The sequence below is a fragment of the Callorhinus ursinus genome, unplaced genomic scaffold (assembly GCF_003265705.2).
Source record: "Callorhinus ursinus isolate GAN/ISIS: 27379988/994484 unplaced genomic scaffold, GSC_fseal_2.0 scaffold29, whole genome shotgun sequence".
NCBI lineage: Eukaryota > Metazoa > Chordata > Mammalia > Carnivora > Otariidae > Callorhinus > Callorhinus ursinus.
This window is the reverse complement of record NW_027397091.1, coordinates 3,519,609-3,539,150: the sequence shown is the minus strand read 5'-3', so window position 1 is coordinate 3,539,150 and position 19,542 is coordinate 3,519,609. Positions and strand designations below refer to the sequence as shown.

The window sequence follows — 19,542 nt, the reverse complement described above, 5'->3', positions numbered from 1 at the left end:
TCTCTCTTACTCCTGCTAGATAATTTTTCTACCTTTATTTCCTCCCTCATTTCAGTTATCTTCATTCATTTCATATTCTAATTGCATGAATTTTTGCTTTAATTTCTTTACATAAAAAGGTAGTCCTTAAATCTGCCTTCTCCTGCCTTAAAACTAGCATATGAAATCCTTTTCTTTAAATTCCATATCTTTCCTTCAACTTAGAGGAGATTTTTCTAGGCAACCCTTCCAGATAATCTGACTCACATACCCACACCATAACTCAACTTCTTTACCTTCATGTTAAAGAAGGTGCACTTATAAACACATATCCCCAACAGGTAGCTAGATCTCTACATTGTTACAGTTGGCTGTGTATAGTTTATCTCCTTCTTCCATAGTTGTATTCAGTTACAGTACTTTTTTTTTTCTCTCCTGAGAGAGGTAAAGCTCTTTGATATTAGACATTGTACCCATGCAATCTTCACTTGCTAGTCAACAACTTCCTAATTCCTGGGTAGTTCCTCATTACTCAGAAGGCTGGTATGCACACCATTAGTTTTTAATAGTAATAGTCAGGATAAGATAGGTTATGCCACAGTAACAAAACAAATCTCAGTAGCTTTACACACCACAACATTTTTTTATCATTCAGAAAATTAAACTTCAAGTCCAGGTGACTCTCCAGGGCAACCACCCTCTATATGGTTTCCCTACCATCCATGCTGCTTTGGTTTGTGAAACAAATACATCATTACATGAAGATGTATCTATGATCATCTTCAGGAGAATTGCAGAGGAGCTCGAAGCCATCTACTTCACGTATGCTTATGGTTCATTAGTGAGCTGAAGTCACATGATCCTGCCTAATTGCAAGCAGGCCAGGAACATAGTCTCCTGTGTGTCCAGGGAAGAGAGGAGAGCCAGATGAGAGTGAGCCTGAATAACACCTACTACATGTGCCTACTTTAAAGAAGAAAGGCAAAGAAAAACTTCAAGTTGCTAACTTGCACAAAGACTTAGGAATAAATTCAAGAAGTTTTTATTAGATGAAATTATTTTAAGTGATTAAGTCCAGTAGTAAGTGTCAGGCATTACAAGATGCATTTTATAAAATCAAGCCCATGCATCTAAACAAAAATGACTATTTCAACCAATCAACAAACATTTAATGATCACCAACTGAATATGAAAGTCAATGTCAAATACTGTACACCATCTGAACTAGCATGCTTATTGGAAAAATATTTGAAAAGCCGATTTGTTGTCAGTTCTAGAAACAAGAATAAGATAAAACTAAGATATCTGACCATCCTTCTAAATTTTGAATCAGCCAAGATATGAAAATTCAAATAATTAGCCATTCAAGATAAACATAATGGGTATGTACCCAGGAATGTGGATGATTTCAAGTTATCAGAAACATATTTTTAATATTTGAGGAGGGAGAATTTAAGTTGAAGAAACACAACTAAAATACTCAAAATAGAGAAAGCAAATGAACCAGAATCATGCAATGGATGACCAGAAAAGAGAGATATCAAATACAGATTGAAAATAGCTATAGAAGGCTTCAGTGGGAACATGATAATAGGTCACAATGAAAAAGAATAAATTTAAGATAAGGGACAGAAAAATATAGCGAGAGAGACAGGAAATAGGTCTCAAAATCTTGAGAAAGTTAATATTGTTTATTGATTATAGGATACCACCTTAGAATCTGGAATGTTGTTCTATTTAATTATCCTTTCTTCCTGGTATTTTCAATCTTCTTTTCTCTAGTGCCAGCATTTCTTTGATCCAGTCCTATCTTATGCCCTGTACCACCAAATGTCTTATTTCATCACATCTTTTATCACATCTACTCCCATCTCTACTTATTTCAGCTGCCTCCTTCCTTACCCCTGTACTGAAACTGTGCTCTTGGCTATGACTAATGACCTGATCATTGTCAGACTACCCATTCATTAGGGAAATGCCCTTCTTCCTTGGCCTCTGTGACTCTTACCCACCCTTGTTCCCTGCTCCTCCTCAATCTCCACTAATTCCTTGTCCACCTCCTTCCTTCCTGAATGTAGCATTTCCCAAGCTTTTGCACTTTTTTCCTGCCGCTACCAGGAAATCCATTCCAACCTATGACTTCAAATATCACCTCTCTAATGACACCAAACTAAATCACCAACCTTGATGTCCCTTCTGAGCACTTCCCAATGGTCTAAAGGCCTCTCCCTGGGTGTTCTATCAGAATGTTCAAGCTGAACACACTGTCGCCATGGCTAGTCCCAAACTGTCTTATATTCACTCTCTGTTAATGGCATCAATGTCCATGCTTCCCTCTCCTTTGACCCTATTCAGGGTTTCCTCAAGTGTTTATGTCAATTCCAGCTTTTCAGAGGCTCCTGCACTCAAACTGTTTTCCTCTTATCTAATCTGTTGCAACGGCCTCTTGCTTTAATATCACCCCATCCAACTCATACATGCAGTAAGCACAGGTGTCCTCACACTATGGTTGACTCCCTCTCCTTCTCCAAATCCCTTGTTGGCTTTCCATTGACTCAGTATGAGCCTATACCTCTCACCTAAGCAAGCAAAGCCCTTCCACCTCAATTTCTCTTTCCAGATTTTTCTGCAAGTACTCCCCCAATGAACATTTTGCTCTAATCAAGAGAGATGATTCATGGTTCTCTAAATACACTTTGAGCTTCACATCTTGAAATTCCACCCACTCATTTAAAGTTTTCACAAAAACCTTTCTCCCAGTGTCATTTTCCAGTCACAAAACTTATCTATTCAACTTATAGAAAACAAAGAATTTAACTCTTTTTTTAACCTTACTATCTCTATTATCTTAAATAACTGTCAAGAATTATTCCCTCAGTGTTATGCTGAGTGAAATAAGTCAATCAGAGAAAGACATGTATCATATGACCTCACTGATATGAGGAATTCTTAATCTCAGGAAACAAACTGAGGGTTGCTGAAGTGGTGGGGGCTGGGAGGGATTGGGTGGCTGGGTGGGTATGTGCTATGGTGAGCACTGTAAATTGTACAAGACTGATGAATCACGGATCTGTACTTCTGAAACAAATAATGCAATATATATTAAGAAAAAAAAAGAAGAAGAAGATAGCAGGAGGGGAAGAATGAAGGGGAGTAAGTCGGAGGGGGAGACGAACCATGAGAGACGATGAACTCTGAAAAACAAACTGAGGGTTCTAGAGGGGAGGGGGGTGGGGGGATGGGTTAGCCTGGTGATGGGTATTAAAGAGGGCACATTCTGCGTGGAGCACTGGGTGTTATGCACAAACAATGAATCATGGAACACTACATCAAAAACTAATGATGTAATGTATGGTGATTAACATAACAATAAAAAATTATTAAAAAAAAGAATTATTCCCTCAATATGATAAACACTTCAAGACGCAAGATGGTCTCTTCTAGAATGAAAAACAAATTTAAAACGAGCTTGAATTGAACAGTCTAGACTTTACTTTTTGATTTGCTAGTCTTAATTTTTAAGATTATAAAAATACTAAATACTTGTTTCAAGAACTTCAATCATTACCGAAATATGTAATACTAATAGCTAATATTTATTATGTGCCAGGTAATGTACTAATTGCTTTATGTGAATCATGTTACTTAATCTTCACAACAACCTTATGAGGTAAGAGTTAAAATTATCTGCATTTTATTAATGAATAAACTGAGCCTTGAAGAGGTTAAATAACTTGACCAAAGTTGAAAAGCTAGTAAGAAGTACAGCTGCGATTTGACTAAGTCACCATCCCAGGAATCAAAAATCCTTATAATCCCACCCTCAGATTAAAATCCTATCCTCAGTTAAAAATTTCAACTTGGAAAAAAATTTCACCTTGGGCTTTTTGAGAATAAATAAGAGAGAGAGAACCCCTTCCAATGAGGACATTGACCTATGAAAGAAAGAACTGGAAAGTCCCTGGCTCATTCTACACAAAGGTTAAAGTTTTGAGAAGCACCTACAACATTATCTGTCCATTATCTTATCTCCTCCAGACTGACTCTCCCACTGGACATTCCTCTTTTGGTTTAAGGTACCAATTTTTCCCTCAGGTGAGAGTACTTTCCAAATGTTACTTGCTCATATTATCATTAACAAAAGTAATCTTATTGGCTGGAATGGGTAATACAAATAACCACTAAACCACCATAAACAATGTTTCACATATAATTTCGGGAGGTTTCTGGCCCCAAAATGAAAAAGCAATATTGTCATCAGTAAAAAGAAGGAAAAGGGACAATGCCCTTCTATAATATTTTCTATTAGAAAGTCTCTGAACTTTCACAGTGCCAAGGGGAGAAGATTAGATTCAGGAGCTCACTTTTTATCTTCCTAAGTATCTGGATTAGAAAGAAAGAAGATTGATAAGTAAAACAGACAGACAATGCAGCCACCTACAGCTGGTAATGCTGCTTGGTGCAAAGCAGAGAAAGTGCCCCCTAGGCCCCTCTAGACTTTACTACCACCTGCCAATTAATTGTCATTGTGAGTATATCAATCTATAATGTCTACATGTGAATGGTGCCCTCTAGGGTTGTCCCAAGGACATGCACACCAGCTACATAGAGCCTGGAAGATTATTAAATAGCCAAAGAACAAGATCCAGGAGGACAGGCTAATTCAAATGAGAAGCATGACAAGTATCTCTTATACAAAAGGCAACAACCAGCGTTTTTGTTCACATGAACCAGAGACAAAGCAAAAGGAAGAAGGCTTCAGACACAGCATGAAAAATTTAGGCTACAGGGAGGAAGAACCGCCTAATAAGAGTGATGGAAATACTCTGGCTAGAGTTGCTTAAGGTGATCTAGCATTTCCTTTCTGGGGCTTCAGAAACATTTTCATTTGCATGTGCATATCTGCCCTTGCTTATGCATTCACAATTCTCCCTCAGTTTTGAGAAGGAAATACCAGACTTTCTTTGCCTGACACAACTTACAACTTCTAAGCTAGTATAAAGATTAATAGATTGGAGTCAAAAATACCTGGGTATACATCCCAGCTCCAGCCCTTACTTATCAATGGAGGGTTTAGCCACGCCCATTAGGTCCATTAACTCTCAGATTAAATGTCACCACCCCATAGAAGGCTGCCTTATGAAACACCTAAGTAGGTTTCCCACCATCTCCCGAGTATGTTCTATCTCAGCCCCCTTATTAGTTTCCTTCCCATCACTTACTGCAACTTGCACTTTTATATTTGTTTATTTCCTCGCTTTGTTTTCTGTCACCCCATTAGAATGAAAAAAAAAATGTGCATTGTAATCACTTGTGTATATTCCCAGCACCCAGAGCCCTACCCGGTCTAAGGCAACCGCTCAGTATCTGATGAACCATTGAACCTTTTTTCTCGTCTATAAATGAGAAGTGTGCTGCATTTGCTGTGAAGAACACAACATAAAGGATGGGGCTGGCTGTCCCAGACTGCTCTCCAGTCATACGGCTCCATGGTTGCTCACTTCCCAGGCACAAGTCATCATCAACAGCAACATCTGGAAAGGCTAAAGGCAGAACCTCCTGGGGTTTGCAAACCCATCAAATCCTAGCAATGTCTCCCCTTTTATCTCATCACTACTCTTGTGTCATAATCAACTGTCTCCAGGAGTGGACAGGGGTGGGCAGGCTGGACTCAAGAGACTCAGTGTTTCCACTGCAATCACCCTGTGGCTTTCTGCACAACATCTGGGGCAGTGGTGCACCTGCAAGTACCTTCCATCATTTCCTTGTGGGGCTCTTCTGAGGATGGAACATCACAATGGCATCTGTGACAGTTAATTTTATATATCAACATGGCCAGGCTCTGGGGACCAATCGTTCAGTCAAATACTAGTATAGATGCTGCCGTGAAGGTGTTTTGTAGATGTGGTTAGCACTAACACTCAATAGACTTTAAGTAAAGCAGATTACCCTTCGTAACGTGGGTGGGTCTCCTTCAATCAGCTGAAGACCTTAAGAATAAAGACTGAGGTTCCCAGAGAAGGAATTCTGCCCCAAGACTGTAACATAGAAATCCTGCCAGTTTCCAGCCAGCTGGTCTACCCTATGAATCCTGGATTTGCCGGACTCCATAATCACATGAGCCAATTCCTTAAAATAAATCTCTCCCTCATATTATACATATGTAAATTATATATATACATATCTATTAAATATATATTAAGTATCTTTATATATTATAGTTATAACTATGTATTAAATGGTTATTAAATATGAATGTTCATAAATATATGAATACATATCGTGTGTGAAATATAATGAATATAAATCATATGTGAAATTTTTTATGTGTATTTTCTTCTGGGGTTAGGATCCATTACTTCATCAGATTCTCAGAGCAATATTCCCTAAAATTTCATATGAGAGAATATATATAGACTAAGAGGGAGAGAGAACCAATAGTATATACAGTGGGATATATACAGAAACATTAGAGCATTTCTCAGAGTTTGTGATTTTTACATTCAGAGAATCTGCCTTTTCCATAGTGATGAAAAGCTGTTTTTTTATCCTCTCTCAGGGAATGTTCAAGAACATCATGGTACCCAGCGAGAGGAATGACCCTTGAGAGTGACCTGTTTACAAGTGCCTTTCTGGCCTCCTCAGAATCACTTAACCTAGGCCACCCTTCCGTAATTCAGAGAAAATCAAAACCACAGTTTAGAGCCTCAAAAAAGTTCATGTAGTGGGGAAATGAAGAGCTCCTCAGAGTTCTGACGCAAATGGAAAAGACTTTTTTCCACCTCCAGTTACCCCTCTGGGCCCTTTCACCACCTGGAAAAAAACAGTGGTACATGATTGAACAAGTAAGTACTGCTCCCTCCCTCTTGAATTCCGTTTTTTAAAGAATCTCTTTTCTAAAAATACAAGGAATTCTATGAATCTTTTTTCTGCTTCTGAAGTATTTTCTACAGAATCTCTCTAGTACTTGCAAAAGTGGTGATTATGAATGACTAAACAGTCTTGCATATATTTCTGGAATACTTGGAAATGCCTCTGTTATTTTTGGAAATATGTGCTTGTTCAGGTTATTCTGGCAATGGGCAGCTACTGAAAAAATTCTTTCGTGATAAAAAGCCTGTAGCTCCACCTACTGCTTCCTCAAAGATGACAGCCAGGGTTTCAGCACTGAAAAATACAGACGGAGGTCCAGCGAAACAGCTCTATTTTCGATACAAAGCTCATTTTGCTTTCGGTAAAAGTTAGCCAATAGGTTTCCACCACTGGCAAAGCTAATAGATATAGCCCATACATTATGTATTACAAGTAAAAGTGTGAAATAAAAGCAGGCAAGGAATGAATTGTTTGAGGGTTTTGAAATATATATCAGCGTCGTTGCCAACATCTGCTGAAAAGTGAGACAGATGGAAGAAGTCCTCAGGGAGCACATGACTTTGGGGAAGGAATGGACATTAAAATATAGGCAAAATATTCACAAGCATGAGGCCTGATAGTATCGGTGCTTCGTGTTTTGCCTGCCTTTGAAGGAAATGGTGACACGGGAGCTGAAGGCAGGAGAGAAGCGAGAGCATCCAAGTCTTTAAATGAATGTTCCTTTCAAAATGATCCAACTCTCCTCTCCCCGGTCTTTGCTCGTGGCTCACTCACACAGGATCTGATCCAAGAAACAATTTCCGATGGAATTAATTCTTTTGTTTCAACTTTTTCCACTGCTACCAAACCGTTACAGCAAACTTTCTTCTCTAATTTCTAGAACCTCAACCACAATGGATTATGCTATTCTTCTCTCAAAATGCCATTAAGAAGTGCCAACAAGGAAACTTTTTTTTTCTTCTCTACTCTTTTATTCCAGTGAGTCTCAGATGCTTTTCAGGTAAAATTCAGTTTCTCTCTACCACAGCTAAACAGAAATACATGTTTCCCATTTTCCATTTGAAACAGTGAGGAGTGGCTAAACTAGAACATACAACTGGGGAGAACACGAAGAATGACGATGTCAGTCAGGTCCAGGCAGATAACATTTTTGTTGTTAAATCTAGAGGATTTTTCATTTTTTTCTGCTTTCATTAACAGGACTTAGCTGCTTAAAATTGTATCCAGCTTTGGTTTCATGTTAACACAGTATCTTGTAATTATACCAACCATAACATTTTATTTTGCACCTTTACATTTTGGGGTAGAGCTTTGTTTGGACAACTTTTAATTTGATATCATTTTAACCCTCCAGAGAAATTGCCAGAATCATACCAGTACCTCCCATGTACCCTTTACCCAGATCCAAATGGGGTAAACTGTAAAAATTCCGACCCACTCATTTTTATCAATCTCTCTATATGTCGTTTTTTTCCTACTAATTTGAGAATAAACTGCAAGCATCATGCTCCTTTACTCCTGAATAAGTTAGTGTATACTCCCTAAAAGAAGGACATTCTCTTACATAACCCAGTACAATTATCAAAATCTAGGAGACTTAACATTGGTGTAATTCTACTATCTATCTAATTCACAGCCCATATTCAAATTTCACCAGTGATCCCAAAAATGTGTTTATGGCTGTAATTTTTATTCCAGCCCAGGATCCAACCCAGACTCACACCTTTTGCTTCATTGTTCTCTATCTTTGGTCTCCTTTGTTTTACAGTGGTTTGTCACCCTCTCTTTATCTTTGATGACCTTGACACTTTCAAAGAGTCCAGGCCAGCTCTTTTAGAGAGCGTGCCCCATTTGGGGCTATGCCTCTTTACTTTCTTCTATTGCAGAAATGATGTGTTCTCAGTGTATCACATCAAGAGAGACATGATGTTGGCAGTGCTAACTTTGATCACAGTATGAGATGGTGCTCGCCAATTTTCTCCCTCCATAATTAACAAGTTGTGGGGACACACTTTAAGATTATGAATATATCTTGTTCCTCATCACACCTCACTTACTAGTTTTAGTATGCATTTTTCCTGAATTAATTATTTCTAATGACGGGTGCAAAATCATGATTTTTCTAATTGTATCATCCTTTCTACATTTACTAGTTGGCACACTATTTTTCACCTACCTTATTTCAATATCACCCTTTTGAAATTTCAATTGCAAACCAGAAGCCTGTTCACAAAGACCTAAGCTGCTTCTTGATCTGAATGAGATTTCTGAAAAGCTTGTGGGTATTAAATCTTATAGAAAAATATGAAATATTCCCTTCAAACCCTTTAAGCAAATTCTTCCAAAAACTACGAACGACAAAATCAAAACAAAAACAAAGTTGCACCTACGTTAATACTGAATGATTTGATTGGGAAAATGAGAACCATCAAATTTAAAATAGAGTACAATAAGGGTCTTCACTTTGGAGTCGTGAGAAAAAAGACAGTAAAAAGAGAAGTGGCCTCACAGAGGCCAGGAGACAGTGTCTCCTCCCCCCGAGAATCGAGGGAACCATTCATCCTAAGACATTGCTACCTGAGGCCACTGTTCAATCCATACAGACTTGAAGGAATCTGGGAAGATCATGTGACTCATCTCTAACCCCACCCCTTCGTGCCAGTGGGTCCCCACGTAACAGTCTCCTCAGATGCAGAATGAACCTGCCTTTAAGACCTGCAGAAACCTCCACCCTCTACCAAAGAGCAATGCTTCATGCCAGAAAGTCCTGTATAGCTAACCAAGGCCCTTCAGCCCCTTTCCTGTCAGTATTATCCTCGGCGTAACAGCCGGTATAAGAAAATTCGATCTCTTGAATCCTGTGAAAGTTTGGTTTATTCAGCAACTATTTACTCTCGTTCTCCTTTTTTTGTGGGTGAAGTTTACTTCTCTGCTCCACTGACATTGGACTTGGCCACATGAGTTGCCTTGGCCAATGGGATGTTAACAGAGAGGACACGAATATGTATGCTTCCACAGTTTGGCTTGGCCTCCTACATCTCTGGATAGCAGTGGCAAGAGCATGCCCTGGGCAGAAATCCACTCCTCTTGCAGCAGAGGAGCCTTGTCTGCAAGTTCCCTTGCTTTTTAAACCTACCAACTAGCATCTGGAGTAGCCTCTTTCTTAGGTCTCTCCTTGCCCTCAGTGTACGGGGTCAGTGAAACAGATTTTACCCAGGAAACCTCTGAGGTTGTGACCCCAAACAGCTAATCTTGGATAAGGTTAAATTTATAAATAAAAAGAATATGAAGGCAATGGGCAAGTAAAGGTCATTTCCCTTATTTAGTAATGTTATCCACTCAGCATTGTGTCAGGAGGGCTACACCAAAGTCCCAAGACTCCTCTGGAAAACAATAAAATCTTAAAGTAGGGAGAGATGGATAATTGGGCCTCATCATAAAACAACAATAAAAGTAAACGAACACAATACAAAGATGTGCTATTATTCTATTCAGTCCTAGACTGGACATACTGGACTTTTAGTTGAATAAGATAATATATGAACCTACTCTCTTTTGAGGTGTCTGGGGACCCCATGTGATAATAGCCCACTTAAAGCTAGCATATTTATCAAGGGCACCCAAAGATAGGCATAATTTCTGATAAATAGCCAAGAAATTTCATTCCATTTGCAATAAAAAGATGATCAGAGCAAAGTTTTAAGGATACTGAATATCCAAAAACAAACAAAGAATATTCCCTGGATACTGTTCAGCCTGAGTCCCCACAAAAAAATACACCTAGAGTAGAGCTGAACCCAACTCACAGTCTGGATCTAAGACCAGCCAATCATCACACTGTAGCAGAGTCACCCACATGAGCCCACTTTAGACCAACTAAACCACAACTCCCCTGCAGACCCATGACCATGAGAATAAATGGTGGTTGCAAATCACAGAGTTGGGGGATGGTTTGGTTTGTCATACAGTATTACTATGGCATAGCTGACTGATACAAATACCATAATGAAGTCCTTCTCTACTTCTGTCTGTCTCCAGATTAAATAACCTCAGTTCCAAATCACCCTATCATAAGGCTCTATTTTGATGTTATTCCATTACCTCATTCTCTCTTTTCTTAACTGTCTCTATAAGAAACTCCTGCTCTGTTTTGTGACTTACAGAACATCTTTCCTCCAGAAAATGTATTAAAGATTCCAGGAAGCCTGACTTTAAGGCATTTGTTTGGACTTATCTCCTGGCATGATAACTCAAAAAAAGGTTGCATAAGATAAAAATCTAAACAAGTGACAGAAGAGACAGAATGAAATTACCTGCAAAATGGGTCCCCTAACCTGTATAATCTTATGAACTCTAAGGTTACAATAAACTTGGGAGTAAATAAAGTATTATTCTACTCAAGGTCAGCTTCAGGGTCCCATGCTTACAAGGGCCCTATGCCTAGTTTAATGCTCTGTTGTCACCATATTAAAATTTTCAATTGTTTTGAGAAAGGGCTCCTCGATTTTATTTTGCACTGGGCCCCACAAACTACGTAGCTCATTCTGATGGTACAAGCCAATTCCCAATCTGAAGTCTGCTCCTTCATTTCCTCTGCTAAGGCTTCTGTTCGGGCTCTCATCTCTTCTTCCTTAGAATACTTGAAAGAATTTCTAATTATTCTACTCCCCTTTTTTCTTCCCTGCCCCTATCTTCTCCTCTAGAATACACAGATCATATCATGCCACACCCCTAAAATCTTTCAATGAATCCTCATTGCATGCAGGAAAAAGTTCACATTTTTTTAGCAAGGCATAAATGTCCATTACAAGGGTAGTACAACCTCCATTCAGCCTCTCCATGCTTTCCCCTTACCTCCTTCTGTCACCCTCTATTACTGTCCCAGAATGACTGCCCCAGATTTCCTTGTCCTCCCCTCTCCTTGTCCCATCTTTGCTCATTCCTCTGCCTAGAATGTCCTTCCCCTCAATCCTCTTGTCTTGAGAGTACTGGACCAAACGTGACCTCCACAGTCTTCCCTGTCCTCTCTCCTACTCCATACAAATTCCTGACTCCTCATTTGGGCAGCATGTGAACAAACTTCTATTACAGCACTTAACATAAGCACCGTAATGGTTTATTTACTGCCCTCCAAACAAACTGTGAGCTTCCAGAGTCAGAAAGCATACCCTGTTCACCTTTCTGCCCTTAGTTCAATGACTAGCATGTAGAAGGCATCAACAGTAGGCATTCAGAGGATCACTGAATTTGAATGGTCTCATAAGTAATAAGGAAACTTAGATCTAAGTGTTTTAGTTATTCATTCAAAGTCATCCTATTAAGTTCATGGCATAGCCAGGATTCAGTCTCAGTCTCGGGCCACTTGATTCTTGGTTCAGGACACCCTGTCGTCTTCTCCTCATGGCTTTTCCAGTGACGTATCAGTCATTTCCCCCACTAATCCATGAAGTAACTCACCCCTTCTGTGCTTATCCAAGGTATGAAGCAGCATATACTGTGCCCCTCCTAGAAATTCTTCCAAAATATAGATTGTCAGATCTGGGGGAGTTCTTAGAGACTGCTGTTCCACCTCTTGGTTTCACCCAAGAGAAAGAAGAAACCAAAGAGGGGAAGACTCTCTCCCTGGGTTGCACAATCAGATACCAGCTATGCCGAGTCTCAGGCCAGTGCTCATATCACTGACCACAGTGCCTTGTCATTAGAGGCAAGAATCCAGATTAAAATGCTTGATCACTGCGAATAACTGTATTGGCTCCCTAACAGCTTTCAGTGGACTGATTTCCTTCTCCCCTGGGCTGAGCAGAGGACTATCTGAAAGTCACACAGTGCTCTGAAGTCTTTCAGCTTTTATCACCACCAAAGTGTGGTCTCTATCCAAGCACACATGGGTTCCACCTTGTTCAAACACATGGTGGAGGAACCTCCAGGTCTTCTCCACATGCCCTACCCCCTCCGTAAAAGCATGTCTGAACTTACCTGATGTCTCCATTCTAAAAAAAAATAGCTCTGAGGGAAAGATTTGTATTAATAAAAGCTGCAAGAGGATTCCATATCTATCTCCAAATACTCAGTGGGTGTTGTTCAGAGAATAATCATGGCCTCTTTTCCAGCAGCTCTGAGGAGAGAATGAGAAAACTGTTCCAACTCCAGCCTGAGGGATCCAAAGTAGACACCGGAAAGAAGAGGGATACGGGACACAGAATGGGAGGCTGGAAACAGACTTCTGATAATCTGAACTCGTTAGGAAAGAGTGGATTAAAATTTCATAAATCAAGGGTTAACAAAGGGTTAAGCAAACAGAATATTCCAAGTAGTCTCATTGGCAATTTTGGCAACACCTTAAAAGAAAATGATGTTTGTTGGTCTCTGGAATTTGTCCCCCCAGAAAATTTGGGATTAAAGCTACTTGTTGAGGGCATATAATCTGGAAGAGGAATTAACTGGGGGCCAGAGCTTTTTGGTCAGCTGGTGCTTGCTTCCTCCTAGTCCTTTGTCATGGACACATTCACTATGAAATAGAAGAAAGACAACTGAGGGGCGCCTGGGTGGCTCAGTCAGTTAAGCGGCTGCCTTCGGCTCAGGTCGTGATCCCAGGGTCCTGGGATCGAGCCCCACGTCTGGCTCCCTGCTCAGTGGAGAGCCTGCTTCTTCCTCTCCCTCTGCCTGCCACTCTGCCTACTTGTGCTTGCTATCTCTCTGTCAAATAAATAAATAAAAATCTTTAAAAAAAAAAAGAAGAAGAAGAAGAAGAAGACAGACAACTGAGCCACAATCAGAAGGCCTGGTGGAAACATGTTGTTCCTCTGCTCTTTGTGTCCTTATTTGAAATATGAGGATTAGGAAGGAGCAAGGACTTTGATTGTGGGCAGATCAATCCAAATCCCAACTCATGGGATTTTAATGGCATTTAATGTCTCTGAGTTTCACTTTCCTCTTCTCTAAAATGAAAAATATATCATCTATCTCACAGGAATTTTGTGAGAGATCAAATTAGTTAAAGGCACAATGTCTCCATTGCACTCAGTTTAAATATATTCACATATTCTTTCCCATCTTTTCCCACATAGAGCTTTCGGGAGGAGTAAATAATGTAATATACATGCCTGACACATAATCATCACATAATAAATGTTCACTTTCTCTTCTCTCCCTTCCCACTCCACCATCATTATAATGAGGGATTTGTAATAGCTAATCCCTAAAAATCCCTTCTAATTCTGCAATTCTACTTATGCATTCTCTGCTTCACCACTGTGCTTTATTTGTATATCTTTGGATCCAGCATAGCAGCAAGCACGATTATGTGCCTTAATTAGTATTCATAGCATTGGATTACGTTTCCCCAGTAAACACCAGGTTTGGGATAAAGCACATGTTCTCTGTGTCTCTAGAACTAGACCCTAAAGGAAGTAATTCCGCTTCCTAACATACGAGGAGGTTGTCAGAGGTAAGTTACAGTCTTGCCCAGCACAGCACTGACATCACCGACTTCCGCAGAAAAGCAGTTCATACCGCATTCCTCTTGGCACTTCACATATGGAGTATCTTCATGAAATCATATGGCTGCTTTCTAGAATTCAGCAGGCATCTCTAGCAGCTAGTTGCATTTAAAAAACTACCATATCAGTCTGCTATTTTTAGACAGTGCCCACAGCTCAAAGGGGGCCATCAAAGATCTCCCTTTGAATCCATATTTGATTGTTGGCCAAATTTTCCATATCCTGTTCTAGGCCGCTTCAAAAACATCTGTTTCGATTAAAGAGTGATCAGGAAAGTGCTCTCATGTTATAGAGGAAACAGGCTTCGTTTAATATGAATTGCTGGCACTATAAACCCTTGTTTCGAAGCTGAAGGGGCGATCATCAACATCTGTGCCAAATCCAGTAAGACAGGCTGGGCCATGCTGAACACAGACCACATGACTCAGTTCTGGGAAGAATCGCCCTAAAATGTGGGACTGGTGAAGTTACAGGGAAAGGTCTCTATCACTCAGGTTTGGCATATATCACCCCAACTAGATATGAAAAAAGAAAAGAAAATTTATGGAGAAACCATACTCCATGCCACACTTGGGTGCTCTTGATCCCAATTAATTGGCAGTAAGACAATTCTCGGAAACACTTCTTCCCTTGCCATCTCTCTTCTTCAAGTATTAAATACTGAACTTGAGTCCCACTTCAAAAAAAAGTATTCATCTTCCCTCCTGTCCAAATTCCAACCCTATTATTATAAGCCAGTCTATAATCTTGACTGATTGCCTGACATCTACACATTTATGTTAATAGTACAAAAGACATTTATTGTGCACCTACAGCATACAGAGCACTAAGAAGCTCAATGTGTGGTCTTATTGTAAAGGAGCCAACAGGTCTGGACTCCCGCACAAAGAGGCAAAAGTAAGTGTCCTCCAAGTGGTAGAACTCAGAGGAAAAAGGATCACTTACAACTGGGTCAAAGAATAAAGGAATGACTCTTATGCAGATTTTTTTATTTTTTTATTTTTTTATTATGTTAATCACCATACATTACAGCATTAGTTTTTGATGTAGTGTTCCATGATTCATTGTTTGTGCATAACACCCAGTGCTCCATACAGAATGTGCCCTCTTTAATACCCATCACCAGGCTAACCTATCCCCCCACCCCCCTCCCCTCTAGAACCCTCAGTTTGTTTTTCAGAGTCTATCGTCTCTCATGGTTTGTCTCCCCCTCCAACTTACTCCCCTTCATTCTTCCCCTCCTGCTACCTTCTTCTTTTTCTTTTTTTTTTAACATATGTTGCACTATTTGTTTGTTTCAGAAGTACAGATCTGTGATTCAACAGTCTTGCACAATTCACAGCGCTCACCATAGCACATACCCTCCCCAATGTCTATCACCCAGCCACCCCATCCCTCCCACCCCCCACCACTCCAGCAACACTCAGTTTGTTTCCTGAGATTAAGAATTCCTCATATCAGTGAGGTCATATGATACATGTCTTTCTCTGATTATGCAGATTTTTAAAATACTTTTGTCGGTGATGGTTCTGGGAAGTGCTTTGCAAATAACGGAAATGGCACAAGAAGCATCCTAGAAACCAGAAGACATGAACTTGATTGTCAAAAAAATTCCAACCATCCCCTTTCCATAATGAGTTAGATTATATGTAAAGACATAAAAACAGTTGGAAAAGCAAGGTATGCAGGCTTCACATATTCATTAGTGTTAGATGACACTGTGCAGGAGGAGTTGGGGGATGATACCTCGCAGAGGTAGGTAGTGAGCTGGGCACTAAAGTACTAACATACAGGATTGGTATGGGCAGCAGAGAAGGTATTTCAGGTAATGAAATAATTCACAAAAGATGTCACCTCTATGAGCACCTCCCTTCCATTTTTCTAAGCCCATTCACTCATTCATTCATCACTATTTATTGAGCACCTACTGGGTACCAGGCTTTGGAGACCAGAGATGCTTTTGTAGTATTATGAGCCTCCTCACGGCTTTTACAGTATTATGGAGGGGATGAAATTAAGTGCAGAAATAATTATAATTTAATTGCAATTGTGATAAATACAGTGAAGAAAAAGTATAGAGTACTTTGAGTGTCTGTAATTGGAATACATAACTTGGCTGTCTCTTTAGAGGTTGCTCTTCAAATTCCAAACAGGTGCCAGCATATCGCACTTTCTCTAAAGGAAGTCCATGGCCCATCCGTCTTCTCCCGGAGCTCTGAGGTGAGGCTCTGTGGCCCTCCCATATGCATTCCCTAGTTCCCTTGCCTTGTGATCACCTGAAGTGGCATACCGATTTATCTTATACACCTGCTGCACGGCTGTGACTGCCCGCAGGAGCTGTTGGTAGCCCACCCAGATCCCCTTGACTAGCGAGGTGCCCCATCTCCCAGCTGCTGTCTCTGCTGACAGCTCACAGCTGCCCCTCATCAGGAAAAGTGCCTTCGCCTGACAGGATCTGCCTGGCCAAGAAATGCCTAGAGGTTACCACACAGGTGCATGCACCAGCTCGTTGGGAACACAGCACAGTCACCCAGGGATCGACAGACACGGGGATGCTAAAGCCCAATCCTCTTGCCTCCAGATGAAACAACTCTGTGGCACCATCCACACTCTGGAGTACTCTGTGGGATCAGTCCAGCACACCTCTTTGCCCACCCTCTTTCTGTGCCCCAGCCTGCTGCCCTCACTCCCTCACAGGTTCACCAGAGACCTCTCCCTCAACAAAACACTTGCTCAAGAATCCCTATTCCAGCTCTGCCTCTAGGAGACCCCCCCCAAATCTGTCCTTTTCTGAACACTACATTGCCTTCCAACTGCGAATTTCGGCACTTGGTTTTCTCCTCCGGTGCTCCACTTAAGGTATCAATAAGCACTGAAACCAGGCCCACAGGCAAAGGAGGAAGAGGAAGAAACAAAAGGTCCTTAGCTAATCAGCCACTGAAATAAATCCTAGCAAGACATACAGGAATTCTCATTCTTAAAGGATTCTCATTTGATAAGTATTATTAAATATTCTCTTTCCTTTCTCTCATAATAAGTTTTCCCCATTATAAAGGTTAATATGCTAATAGTCTTTATTGAGGTATGATTTACATACAGTAGCATTACAACACTACAGCTCAGTGAATTTAACCATTTAATCCATATAAACACCATACAGGTCAAAACATAGCACTTTTCTCGCACCCCAGAAGCTCCCCAGTGCCCCTTGCCTTTAAACCATTCTCCAACAGAGATAACTTCTGTTCTGATTTCTGTCACTGTAGTAAGTTTTCATATAAATGGAATCATACAGTACACACTCCTATCTAGCTATTTCCGTTCAACAAAATCTTTTTTTATCTCCATCCATGTTGCTGTGTGTGTTAGTTTGTCCCATTTTATTGCTGAGTAATAGTCCATTGGATGAATATACCACAATGTGTTTATCCATTCTCCTACTGATGGGCATTTGGCTTGTTTCCAGGGTTTGGCAATTATGAATAAGTCCGCTAAGCAACTTCTTGTACATCCCATGTTAGAAGGGTTTATAATTTGCTTAGAAAGCCTAAATAGTAGGGAACCTGGGTGGCTCAGTGGGTTAAGTGACTGCCTTCGGCTCAGGTCATGATCCCAGGGTCTTGGGATCGAGCCCCACATCGGGCTCCCTGCTCAGCGGGAAGCCTGCTTCTCCCTCTTCTGCTCCCGCTGCTTGTGCTCTCTCTCTCTCTTTCTGTCAAATAAATAAATAAAATCTTTAAAAAAAAAAAAGTCTAAATAGTGAATCTTCCTCTCCCATTGTATAGTTAGAAATCAATAAAGCCATTCCCCTGGGTGGGGGTGGGGGATGTCAGGTAATAAATCTGCAAATTGAGATTAAGGGAGGGAGATTAGGCTCAAGTTCAGCAGGCAGTTTGGAGATACCCAGGAGTCAGGAAAGCTGAGTCTGGAAGCCTGACACAGAGTGGGTGTTCTGTTCCAATGCGCCCACGTGATTAGGGCCACTAGTCCACTGAATCTTGGTCTCATGTACTTGAGCCCAGTATGGGATCGACAGCTATCTGTGTTAATTGAACAGATTATCAAAGCTTGATCCTTCCTCCAGAATTCATAAGGACATCAGATTCAGCACACAGTAGAGTCAGATTCAAATATATACTCTCAGTTTAACATGAAAGCTGATATGGATCTCTAGGGGAGAGCCCCTGCCTAAGGGATTTATTTTCCAGTAAGGGAAATTCTCAAAATCCCACATGAGTTTTTATATGGCCTATCCTAAACTCACTCCTTACTTTACTAATTCCTTTTCAGCAAGCTTCCATATATTGGGTATCACATATTTGTCTTGAATTGTAAATGTACAGACCTAACAAAAGGTCAATCTTTTAACCTTCATAGCTACCTTATGAGCTAGGTTTTATTATTACCCCCATTTTATAATTGAAGAAATAGGCACAGAGAGGTTAATTTATCCAAGTTATGCAGCCACCAGAATTGCTGCTATGTCTACTGGCTTGTTTTGTGTCAGTCTTAGCACTAAATAATGCAAAAATGGGTGCTCTATAAAAGAGCAGTTATATTAATCTAGAAGCGACAGCCTCAAGAATCCAGTACACTGCTAAGACAAGAGAAGAAAATAAAAACACAGTACATGGGCTTTCCAGGATCCTGAAAAACTGGAGGTGGTCCCTTTGTTCCACAAGCCTGAAGAACCCAGGATGGAGACGCGGCATTGTTGCTCCTGAGGTTGGCTCAAGAATCAAGAAAGTCCCCAATGCCATAAACAGTTCCTATTTGGGGCACAGTTTATTTACTGCAAGATTCTCCTGGGCAACAATATGGATCCCATATATTACAGAGTCAGGTGCTGAGGGCAATACACTCGGCCTGTGGCAGAGACCTCCAAGCTTGGCATGGAGAGAAGAAGCAATAGCTTAGGGTAGTAGGGTCAGCTCCACTGGATCAACTCCTATACTGAGTGGTCACTTGGCTTCTGATGACATTCCATGTCCTTAGGAATCTATCCTTAGAGTGGTGACTGACAGCCCAGCAGGGATGCTTAATGAGGGTTAAAAGAGGAGCAAACACCTTAGGCCCTCAGCTAGAGCCTATCTACTCTAATTTGACATAAGTCTAACAAATATTAGAGAGAGAAGAAACAAGCCAGATGCAAGCCAACACACAGCAGAAGGGATCCTTTCTCTTTTGATAG

General features: G+C 40.5%; 1 long non-coding RNA gene across 1 annotated transcript; it reads left to right on the top strand.

Moving 5' to 3' along the window:
- The first annotated feature begins 5,661 nt into the window (after nt 1-5,661).
- LOC112827547 (uncharacterized) lies at nt 5,662-13,209 on the top strand. Its single transcript, XR_003209251.2, has 5 exons — nt 5,662-5,722; nt 6,539-6,824; nt 7,733-7,852; nt 9,773-9,957; nt 12,966-13,209. It is a non-coding gene; the product is annotated as an uncharacterized lncRNA (long non-coding RNA).
- The last annotated feature ends 6,333 nt before the right edge of the window (nt 13,210-19,542 follow it).